The sequence below is a fragment of the Anguilla rostrata genome, chromosome 16 (assembly GCF_018555375.3).
Source record: "Anguilla rostrata isolate EN2019 chromosome 16, ASM1855537v3, whole genome shotgun sequence".
In the NCBI taxonomy this organism is placed as follows: domain Eukaryota; kingdom Metazoa; phylum Chordata; class Actinopteri; order Anguilliformes; family Anguillidae; genus Anguilla; species Anguilla rostrata.
In genome coordinates this window covers 35945529-35956953 of record NC_057948.1, presented here as the reverse complement: position 1 = coordinate 35956953, position 11425 = coordinate 35945529, and the positions used below count along the sequence as shown (strand labels likewise).

Sequence of the window (11425 nt, the reverse complement as noted above, 5' to 3'; positions counted from 1 at the left end):
AACCTGCTCATCGCCTCCATCCTACTCCTACTTAAACCTGCTCATCGCCTCCATCCTACTCCTACTTAAACCTGCTCATCGCCTCCATCCTACTCCTACTTAAACCTGCTCATCGCCTCCATCCTACTCCTACTTAAACCTGCTCACCGCCTCCATCACCCTCTCCATCCTCTGGTTCTGCACATCGCTACACACACGACTCCCCCTCGCCTGTCATGTGACTAATGCGTTGATGTAATGACACCAATCTCAACGCGGCTAATGAGGACAGATTACATAATAGGGGTGCGTGGCGACCCCCGTCCGGATGCAAAATGGGGGCCATGCATCTCCCAGGAGGAGGCCGCCCGTTACTGAGCTGAGTCCCCCCGCCCCCACCCCCCCGCGCATGCACTATGAGATCCTCAGATGAAAGGCTGGATATAAATGTAATGAATGATTGCTATTATCATTATTCTGAATGGAAAGTCCCTAAGCAGCAGCACAGGGCTGTAAGGATCAGACACAGAGCAGCTCTGGATGGAAGGAGCACACTTTCCCAGAATGCTTTGACACAAGCGAGACACTGACACACTCTGCGTCGCTCAAGAGGCCAACCTGACAGTAAGCAAGCAGACGCACACACACACACGCACGCACGCACGCACGCACGCACGCACGCACACACGCACACACGCACACAGGCACAGGCATACACACACACACACAGATGCGCACATGCACACACGTGCACACACACACACAGGCACACAAAACCTTCACTTCACTCACAACCTTCACAGTAGGGTGGGGACAATGTGAGGAGGAGGGGGGTGGGGGTGGGGGCAGTGCAGTGTAGTACTCTGCAGTGATGTATGTACTGCGGGGGTGGTGTGGGGGGGGGCTCGACAACTGCATCTCCAGAAGTCCCAACAGCAGCACAATTTCACCCGCCCCCCCACCCCTTGTAATGACAAGGCAGACCTCAAGATGAATCAAAGTGTATCAGCGAACTGACAGGAACAAAACAACAAGCTAGTCCTGTCATCTCTCTCTCCCTCCCTCTCTCTCTCTCTTTTGCTCCTGTCTCTTTCCCTCACTCTTTCTTCTTTTCAAAGTTGGTTTCATTTAGAGATGTGTACTCAAAGTAGGCTGCAAGACTTGACACTTCATGTGTGTGTGTGAGAATGCGTGTGTGTGCATGCGTCTGTGTCTGTGTGTGCATGTGTGTGTGTATGTGCATGCTTGTGTGTGTGCATGAGTGCGTCTGTGTGTGTGTGTATGCGTGGCTGTGTGTGCATGTGCGTGTGTGCATGTACATGCGTGCATGTGTGTGTGTGTGTGTGTGTGAGTGTGTGTGTGAGTGTGTGTGTGTGTGTGTGAGCGTGTGTGTGTGTGCGTATGCCTGTGTGTGTGTGTGTGTGAGTGTGTGCGAGTGCATATGAGCACAGGGCCTGAGGGGGAAGGTTGTCTGAAAGTCGAGTGAAAGTCCCTGCCCCCCCCCCTCCCCTCTCCTCTCCCCCCCCCCCCTCCCGACTCGGCGCTGTCCTTGTCTCACTCGTCACTCGAGACTCGGCGGAGCCGCCAGCGCCGGACCCTTCATTCTCACCTGGTACCTGCGCGGCTCGCGGAAGGTTCCGGGGCGCAGCGCGGCACGGTGGAGGCGGAGCGCTGACAGCACAAGCTGCGGGCCGCGCCTCCCTCCGGCAGCCCAGCGCAGACGGCAGGAAAAAGAGCAGAAAAAAAAACTAAAACAACGTTGGCAGAACTTTCCAGCTACCTGATCCAAAATGGCTGCCGGGTCTTTGCAGCCTGCCGAAATACCCCCGTCCCCCCCGTCCCACCCCCCAACCCTCCACCCCCGCCACACCGCTTTTGTTGCAGTACCAGTCTCCCACACTGGCACGCCAAGCTGCAAACGAACCCGTCCCTGCCCACCTACAACCAATGCCCACGCCATGCCCTCCAAATGGACAGCACCGCTCCGCTGAGCACCCTCTCGCCAGCTGCCTGTCCCATCTCTTCATCTGGCTGCAGGTCCTCACACTCCCCGGTCTCTGCCGCCCGCCCCCCCCCCGCCCGCCCGCCGGCCTCTCCTCCACCCCCTGTCCCTCGATGGCGGTATGACCTTCCCCAGTCAGACAGGGAGGCAGATTCACTGGCTGTTTTGCCACAGATGCCTTCCAAGCCACCATTTCAGGCTAGACCTCACCGTTCTTCTATACTGAAATATAAAAAAAACCAACCCTTCTCTCCAGTTATGGCACTTTAACTATGGCAGTTATTTGACTGCAGCTCGGGCTGCGCCTCCAGCTCTCGGGGGGATGGTGTAACATGTGAAATGCACTTTAAGTCGCCTTGGCTAAAAGGACACAGCACTGACGTACAGGTGCGCTAGGCAGCACAGACAGGTACGCCAGGAAGCACAAACAGGTAGGCTAGGTACATCACAGACAGGTACACTAGGCAGCGTGGTACAAAAGGGAGAAAGGTCAAAAGGAAGAGAGAGAGAGAGAGAGAAATGGAGAAAGAGAGAGAGAGACAGAGGCAAAAAGCTAAAAAAGGAGAAAGGTAAAAAAGTTAAAAAGTCAGCCTGAGTTTGAAGCAGGGTGGGAAACAGATTATACAAAAGGACTGAAAATGCATAAATATGTGTGAGGGCCTGTGTGTGTGTGTGAAAGAGAGAGATAGAGAGAGAGTGTCTGTGCGTGCAGGGTACCACAGAGCAGACCTTTCAAATCTCCCCTCTTCAACCGCATCAGATCAAACAGCCACTTTCAGCATCAAAGGCACCTGGAAGAAGGCTGTCCCTGGGCGATAAGGACGCCATTTTCCCGCCTTTTCCCTCCATTTTTAATTACAAATATTAATAAGCAGCTTAGCCAGCAAAAGGGTGTTTGGGTATCTATGTGTCTGTTAGACATGATAAGATTATTTACACTCTCACCCATTTATTACTTTTTTTTTTTTATTGTGTTCAATAATTCATATGCCCTGCTTCCCCTATATCCTCATCAAAAACAACATAACGAGAAGAAATAAATAAATAAAACCAGTCTCCTAGAAACGCAGAAATAAATAAAAAAAAATTAAAAAATGAATAAATAAAATCCTGTCTTCTGGGTTTTCAAGGGGAGAAAATAATAAAGATAACGATTAGCATATTGGCTTGGTTTTGATTTCCTGGTGTTTATATCTATGGTCAACGCACCCTGTGTTCTGTTTTTTTTATTTTATTTTTTTTTTTATTCCATCTCACTCTGCATTATTTAATGAAAGGGAGCTGCCAGTCTGAGTGAGAACACGCTGCTCTCCCCGACCGCGGCCGCGCCGTTTGGACCGCCAGATCTATCCCAGACGCAGCAGCGCGCAGAACCCCGATCTCCCCTCCTCATCCTCCCATACCTGCAAAGCGCAGCACGTTACATCCTTAATAACTCCGCCAGTCACCTCGCCAAAACAGCGCGAGAGATAACCGGCGATGTCTTTATTTCTTTTCTTTCTTTCTTCTTTCAGAGCGGAAAACGGTATTTTATTTACTTATTTTTTATTTTATTGTGCGCGATCTCAAACGCATTTGTGGGCCGGTACAGACAGGAGGCAGGGAGCTCGTTTGCGCGTGAAGTTAATGCGTCTCGTTGTGGAAAAGCAGGAGGTAAGGACCGTTACGCCCGGGAGACGCCGGCAGCGACGGCACGCGCGGGTTTAATAAGGAATAATTCCACCGCCACGCAGATGGCAGAGAAAGCTCTTAAAGTGAACAGGTACTTTGAACGGCCAAAGCCTGGATTTTTATACAATGGATATTGCCGCTCGGGGGGAGAGTTTGGAGGTTGGGGACAGGTACTTTTTTCTCATTTTTTTCTCCCTGTGTTTGGAGGCTTAAATGGCAGGTGGCGGTGGAAATTGCATTTGTTCTCTCATTTTGTCCCTCTTATGACTCGCCGTCCCCATCAAGTTAATGTATGTGCCCTTCCCTCCTGGGACAAAAACGGATCTGCCTTCCATTAGCTGATTAGGCATAAAATGACATTATCCACCGTAATGTGATCTTAAGGCCCCGTCACTCTGGGATGGCTTTACCCTTAAGGCAGAATTTTCTCTTAGCTGTCAGTCACTCTGACTTTCTGCCCATCCGACCGTCCAAACATTCACCCGTCAGTCTGCCCCCCCAGTCTGTCTGTCAGTCTGTCCGTGGGGTATACTGTAAATGACAAACCCGGTATCAGGCATGCGTTGGGAGAAAGGTGTGTGGCGTGCGCACACTTCAAAAAAATCAAACATCCACTGAGGATTTTGACTCCACATCTTGCTGGAGTCAAGACAGTAACAAAAAACATATTCAATCACTTGTCAAAAAAAAACTGCTAACTCCCAGCAGTAAAACTGTGACGGGCTTGATCCTGCAGAAGAGGCAAGCAGGCCGGATCCAGGCGGCTGAGAGAAAAGGAGGCAGACCCGTTTTCTGCCTGTTTACGGAGGGAGAACTTGCCTCAGCGTCTTCCGCTTCTGTTCTTTTGAAACGCCCCTCGTTCCCGTGTGCAGTCCCCACGCGTGCGAGACTCCCACCCCGCATGAACCCGAACCCAAGTGCCGACGTTCCCCCGGCAACATGGTCGGCAGCCTTCGTGAAAAACCGCACGCGGCAAAGGAACGTGTGACGGCCACCATGAACCGCATTCGCCACGGCAACAACAGCCCTGGTAACGGCACAAACCGCCATGTGACAGAGGCCTCGCGCAAGTTTGCGTACAACTGCCCGCGCAGTCAGGCACAGACGCCGCAGTAGGGCACAAGACGAGAGCCCACCGCTCTGTGATTAACTCAGCTGCATAAATGTGGGGGGGGTGGGGGGGCTGTGTAAGGAAGCAGATTTTTCAATTGCCAGGTTGTGACACAAAGTGTCACATAATTGCGGAGTAGATTATGGCATGCGTGTGCTGTGCGTGTGCGTGTGCTGTGCGTGTGCTGTGCGTGAGCATAACAGATAAATGCTGCTGTCACTCAAAACTAAGCCCAGCCAGTTCAAAGGCTGACACAGATATATAAACACACACACACAGACACACAGACACACACACAGACACACAGACACACAGACACACAGACACAGACACAGACACAGACACAGACACAGACACAGACACACAGACACACAGACACACAGACACAGACACAGACACACACACACACACACACACACACACACACACACACACACACACACACACACACAGACACACAGACACACAGACACACAGACACACACACACTTTATTATAATTCTTTTTGAGCAGGTTTTGTTTAAAACCATGACTAGCAGAAAAACCCTCAGGTCTCCGGCACACAGTGAGGACTATTCTCACACGGGCACTCCAAGGCCCGAAAACATCACGTCGCTCACTAAAATCTGCTGGTGCTGGAGCGCTTCTGACAGCAGACCTAGCATCATGAAAAGCCTCAAAGCAGGCAAAACTGGGATGTTTATGTACACCCCCCCCCCCCACCCCAACCCCCCACCCCAATGCAATTCACAAAATCTCATGCACTGGGATTTGCTAAATTAGAAAGCTATGCTGCGAGTCTTGGTCACACCCAGAATGGGGCTGAAATTGAAGCGGTTGTGTAAGCAGCTGGACACGGGCCTTGTGCTAAATGCTACAGACAGAGCCTAGTCTAACGCTAACAAACCGTTCGAACCTCTCGCCTGTGCTGTAAAATCAACTGGAACAGGGTAAAGGGGGCAAAAAGGCAAAAGGGCTGATACAGGCCACCGTCTCTACTCCCTGTCCCGCTCGCTAAGTTAAAGGAATGGCAAGAATGACAGAGTGCCTTGGACAGGACACACAGCCCTAAACGAGCAAACTCAGCCATCAAATGCTGTCCACCACAACCCTCCATTTTCTCACTCCCAAAAACACTTACCTGACGACCCTGTGCAATCACAACGACCATTTTCCAACATTATTAGACATAAAGCTATTAGACATAAGGAAACAAATCATACAAGGACTATGATATTAAACCTCAGATTTAAAATGTGGCCTTTGTTAATGGTCATTTAGAGACTACGTTTACTGTGTAATTAACACAACATTGATATTTTAACCAATCAGTGATGCGACCGTTTAGCAGACCGCCAATCAGAAGTGAGCTAGAAGACCGCGAGGTGTCAAACGTCGCGACGCTCATATTCAGGGAAAAAAAAAGTTTTTCATCAAAGTGAACTGAATGCATTTCATTTACTCATTTGAAAAAACATAAGCAAACATCCTTATCTTTCAGCTTAATGAACTACAAAAGATTTTCTGGAGCCGGTTCAAGTGCGGAGCGCGCCATCGGCACCCCCTGCTGGTCAGAGATCGGTGGCGAGCAGTTAACGGCAGGAGGATTGGATTATTCACGCCAGGCTGCAGCTTCAGGTGGTACAGGCTCTCTGCGTCTGATAACACATTACAGGCCTAATTAACGACAGCAGGATACACCCACCTCCCTCACTACAACTCTCAGCTACCAATTAAGAGTTAGACAGTCAGAGAGAGAGAGAGAGTGTGTGTGTGTGTGTGTGTGTGTGTGTGTGGGAAAGAGAGAGAGAGAGAGAGTGAGTTTGTGTGTGTGTGTGGGTGAGAGACAGAGTTTGTGTGTGTGTGTGTGTGAGAGAGAGAGAGTGAGTTTGTGTGAGCGTGTGTGTGTGTGTGAGAGAGAGTGAGTTTGTGTGAAGGTGTGTGTGAATGTGTGTGAGACAGAGATCATTTGTGTGTGTGTGCGTGTGTGAGAGAGAGTTTGTGAGTGTGTGTGTGAGAGAGTGTGTGTGTATGCATGTTTGTGTGTGTGAGAGACAGAGAGAGAGAGAGAAGCTACACTACACTGGATGGGCAGCAGATAGCGGCAGCACTTGTCTGTGCACTAATGTGTACAGACACACCGCTTTAAAAAAAAGAAGAAAAGAATCTGGACAAGAAGATGGATGGCAAGATGGGGACAACACGGTCTGTCCCTTCTTCAAAGAGAGTTGGAGGTAAAATGATAGCGAGCTAGATTGGCTGTTGACGGTTCCTAGTGGAAAAACGAGTGTTTGTGTATCACACACTACATGAACCATGCCTAAAGACTTGAGATAAAATCAAACCAGTTTGATATTCTCGCAGGAGTCGCAGATGGGCTCACGACGGGATTGGGTGAGTCTCTGACCGTGTCACATCAGGAGACCGTTGGTCACGGGTGAACGCACCGATCAAGCAAAGACTGGGGATTTTTGCTGAGATTCTCTTGAGGCCTTGACAATCAGTATCCCCCCCCAAATCGTATGATGTGGGGGCCTCCAGTGGCGCAGCCCGTAGAGCGCTAACCACATGCTCATTGCGAGCCGTGATGTCGGCGGTTCGAGTCCGACCCCCGACCTTTATCGCACGTCTCTCCCTCGCTCTCCTCCTAGTTCTTCCTGTCTCTCTACACTATCCGGTCTAATAAAGCTGAAAAAAAACATGTAATGTGCACTAGGCATAAGTGAGGTGAATTCCTATTAGGTAACATGTAAAATGATAGGGCCTCATTGTTTATTTTGGTCCCCATGCAATGAAAGTCAACGGTTTTTGAGAATAATATAACAGCGTGTCAGTGGTCAGTCTGATCCATCCTCAAGTGAGACATAGGGCTGTTAGCTTTGTTTTCAAATAAATATATAAATAGAAATTATATTCTTTATTTAAAGCCAGACAACTGGAGTGTATTTTTACAGCAAGCTTCACATATTCAAACATAACTGAAAACAGGTTTGCTTAGAAATAAATATATATATATATATATATATATATATATTTACATTATCAGCTTCATAGCCAGGGGTGTGTGTGTGTGTGTGAACATTCAGAGATTTGGGCAAAGTTAATTTATAGCACACCCAGTGAATACACAATATACTGTACATAAATCCTGTACAGTGCCCACACTGGGACAAACTGTATTATGAACGACGTCGCTATTTTTCAACTTGACACTCCAAGTCCCTTTTAAACATGTCCTATTTTCCTTTTAGGAAACGGCAGTTTGGGCTCACCCACCTTCCTCTGTACCTCAGCTCCTCTGAACGACAGCGTTTGGTCCGAATATCCGGCACCTCTGACCGTGCGGCACGGTCTTCAGGGCTGGGACGCCGAGCCTGTCCATCAAACAGGACGCCATCGTTTAATTTCCACATTGCCTTTGCCAAAAGCAAGATGACCACACACATATAGAAACACCGCCATTCCCCCCGACCCCTGTTAAAAATAAAACTGACATCGTGCTTCTGTCAAAGCCAGAAAGCCATTTTTGAGAATTCTCAAAATGGAGAGAATTCAAGGTGAGAATTCTCTCTGTTTCACTATGGACCCATCTGACTTTTTAAAATTTCCCTTTAGACAAATCGGCAGATTTAGACTAAATCCAGCTATTAATGTAAATCACTCAGGTTACACAGCATATTACAGTTAGTGAAAATGTTACGAAAACACGAATTACCAACAGGCGGAGATAATGTACCGATTACGCAGGACCAATGTTTCAGCAAAAACAACACTGGGCACAAGGCAGCGGGAAAGACATATTTCAAAGTTTAAAGGTAAAAAGCTCAAGAAACGCGGAGTGTAAAAGTTGACTGGCCGCATCAAATGGGCCATTTGGATATACGGCAATATCAATATGCAGAGCCGGAAATAATCTCATCTGCGGGGAACAGCAGGGCGAGGTGCACATTAAAATCGGTCTGATAAAATTTTGGCGGCAGACGGCAGCGCGCGCGTCTGAGGGCTGAAAAGCAGCGCGGCGATGGCGGAGGACGGGAGCGCGGCCGGGCCAGGATAAGAGTGAGACGTGGCTGTCTGTAATGTCATTGGGGGGGGGGGGGGAAAGAGAGAGAGAGAGTATAATTCTCTCCAGATTAGATCCTGCATTAAAAGTATGAAAGGAACTCAGTGGGGCCCTGAAAGCCCGGAGCTGGCAGCAGAGATATCCGCGAACAATGCGGAGCCGTGTCCAATTACCGCCATTTCTACACAGCCTTTAATCTCAGAGCACGGGGGGGGGGAGAGGGAGAGAGGGAGGGGGGGAGAGAGAGGAGAGGAGGGGGGGAGAAAGAGAAGGGAGGGGGAGAGAGAATGGGGGGAGGGAGGGAGAGAGAGAGGGGAAAGAGAGAGAGAGGGGGGCAGAGAAAGTGGGGATAGACAGGGAGAGAGGGAGAGAGACAGGTCGAGAAAAGAGGCAGAGAGGGAGAATGAAAGAGAAAGGGAGAGATAGAGGAGTGAGAGGGGGGAAATATCCCACAGGTGTATCACCCCCACCACCATGCCAGTGGGTCTTTAGTCAGCCTGTGATTGGACCCCTGCCTCACCCCCTACATCTTCTGCACCACTACCCACAATCCCACTGCCCTCTGCTGCTCAGACACACAGCAGCACAGGGGACCCAGCAGCTCAGGGGACCCAGCAGCATGGCCGCACAGGACCCAGAGGACAGCAGGCTACCCTCATGTCCCCCAGTGAAGCGTAGTACTGGGGCCTACAACAGCACTGCAGAAACAGTCTGTTTTTACAACTGTTTTAGTCTGGTAATGAGACCTAAAATCTTCCCCTCGAAAATATTAGCTTGTTTTAAGTTCCCGTTTGCTTGACAAATGAAAATTTCTTACCCCATTGGCAGATCTTGAAATGAGACTGAAACTGTCCCGCCTCATTAGTAATCTTTTGTATCTTGTACAGCAAAAAAGTAATAGAAATAAGAGTTTAAGTTAAATATAAAACTAAAATTGGCTTTTATTTATTCATTTTTTTGCACGAGGATTCTTGGGGGGCGGTTGGGAACTGCACGGTGTGAGGTCCCACATTCCGGTTTGGGATTTGGGCCGCTCCAGTGCCCACCGTGTGCCCAGAGGCTCCCCAGGGACACAGACAGAGTCAGCTGTGAGACTCCCTGGGAGGGCTGGGGTTCCCTCGACACCTGCTGTCACTGCACTTCTGAGCTCGAGACGGAAGTCAGTTTCTAGGCACCCCAAATTTTCAGTTCCTCAACAGACATTCTGGACGTTTTCAGCAAAGACCTACACATCCTACTTCCCCGGCCATTTGCAGATGAAGACCTGACTTAAAAAAAAAAATAAATAAAAGAATGGCCCGATATTTATTATAATTGTGAAAAAGAGATAAACTAAAGCGAGTGCAATTAGCTAAATCAGTGAGCAAGCTAACCCTTAATGAAATTTCAGTTATACCGATAGCCTGCTCGCTAACTACTTGCATGCTAGCTAGCGGTGTGCTCTCAGTTCGGGTTTTTGCGTCCACTGGCTGGCAGGCGAGCAAGTTGGGCTCTCTCGGCCGGAGCTCTCTCCTTTACTCTGAGCTACGGGAGTTACAGCAGCTCAGAATGAAGAAGAGAGAAACACTGCTGCCTGCAGACCTTCTCACTGACCTGAGCATGAAGAGTCTTCCTCTGACTCCTGTCTGTGAGCCCAACCTCTAGACTGCAGCAGAGGGGATGGAGGATGGAGGGTGGGGGTGGGTGGAAGGACGAGGGGCTGGGCTTACTCTTCTTAAGAAAAAGAACACAGAAGAAGATTAAAGAGACATCAGAAAGCAGGAAGTGGCTCAAGAGCTCATCTGTCCACAGAATGTAAGACAGTAGAGTAGGACAGAGAGAGAGAGAGAGAGAGAGAGAGAGAGAGAGAGAGAGAGAGAGAGAGAGAGAAAGAGAGAAAGAAAGAAAGAAAAGGAAAGGTGAAGGAGAGGGGAGAGATAGAGAAGGAGACTGAAGGACAGGAAATGAGAGAAAGAGGAGAGAAATGAAGAGGTCAGGGAGAGGTAAAGGAGGGGAGGAAGAAGAGACAGAGAGTGAGAAAAATACAAGAATGGGAGGATGAAGAAAGAGCACTGAGAGCTGAAGGAGAGAGCGAGTATGATAGTTCACTAATGCGACTTTTACTACTATTATTCTCCTCTGTAATCAGTTAGCGCTGTAATTATGCTTTTTGTTTTTATTATTATGATTGCCATTTCACTTGTTCTACTTCAGTTGTTTTACTGCAATATAATTAAATACATCAGCTTTGGCAATATGCATTTAAAAAAAACTACTAAAGCATTTAAAACGGAAATTGAAATTGAGTGCATGTGACTGAGGGGAACAGGGGAAAGAGAGAGATGGAGGGAGAGAAAGAGAGGGAGGAGGGAGAGAGAGGGAGAGAGGAGAGAGAGAGTGGGGAGAGAGAGGAAGGGAGGGAGGGGAGAGAGAAAGACAGAGAGAGAGAGGTAGGGAGGGAGGAGAGGGAAAGTCAGAGAGAGGGGGAGGGAGGAGAGGGAGATTGAGAGGAGGGAGAGTGAAACAGACTGTTCTGCAGTTGACACCCCCCACAGAAACACCTCTAGTCAGCAAGCAGTCAATCAGCCGGCTCGGCCTGATTGATTTTTTTCTTCCCTTT

General features: G+C 49.0%; 1 long non-coding RNA gene across 1 annotated transcript in view; it reads right to left on the bottom strand.

The window, feature by feature from the left end:
* LOC135242777 (uncharacterized) overlaps nucleotides 1-10542 on the bottom strand; it is a 38019-nt gene extending 27477 nt beyond the window's left edge. The window contains exons 1-2 of the long non-coding RNA XR_010326459.1: nucleotides 10420-10542; nucleotides 8040-8137 (exon numbers count right to left, since the gene is read on the bottom strand). This is a non-coding gene — a long non-coding RNA (uncharacterized LOC135242777). The remainder of the gene's footprint in view (nucleotides 1-8039; nucleotides 8138-10419) is intronic.
* Nucleotides 10543-11425: the final 883 nt, after the last annotated feature.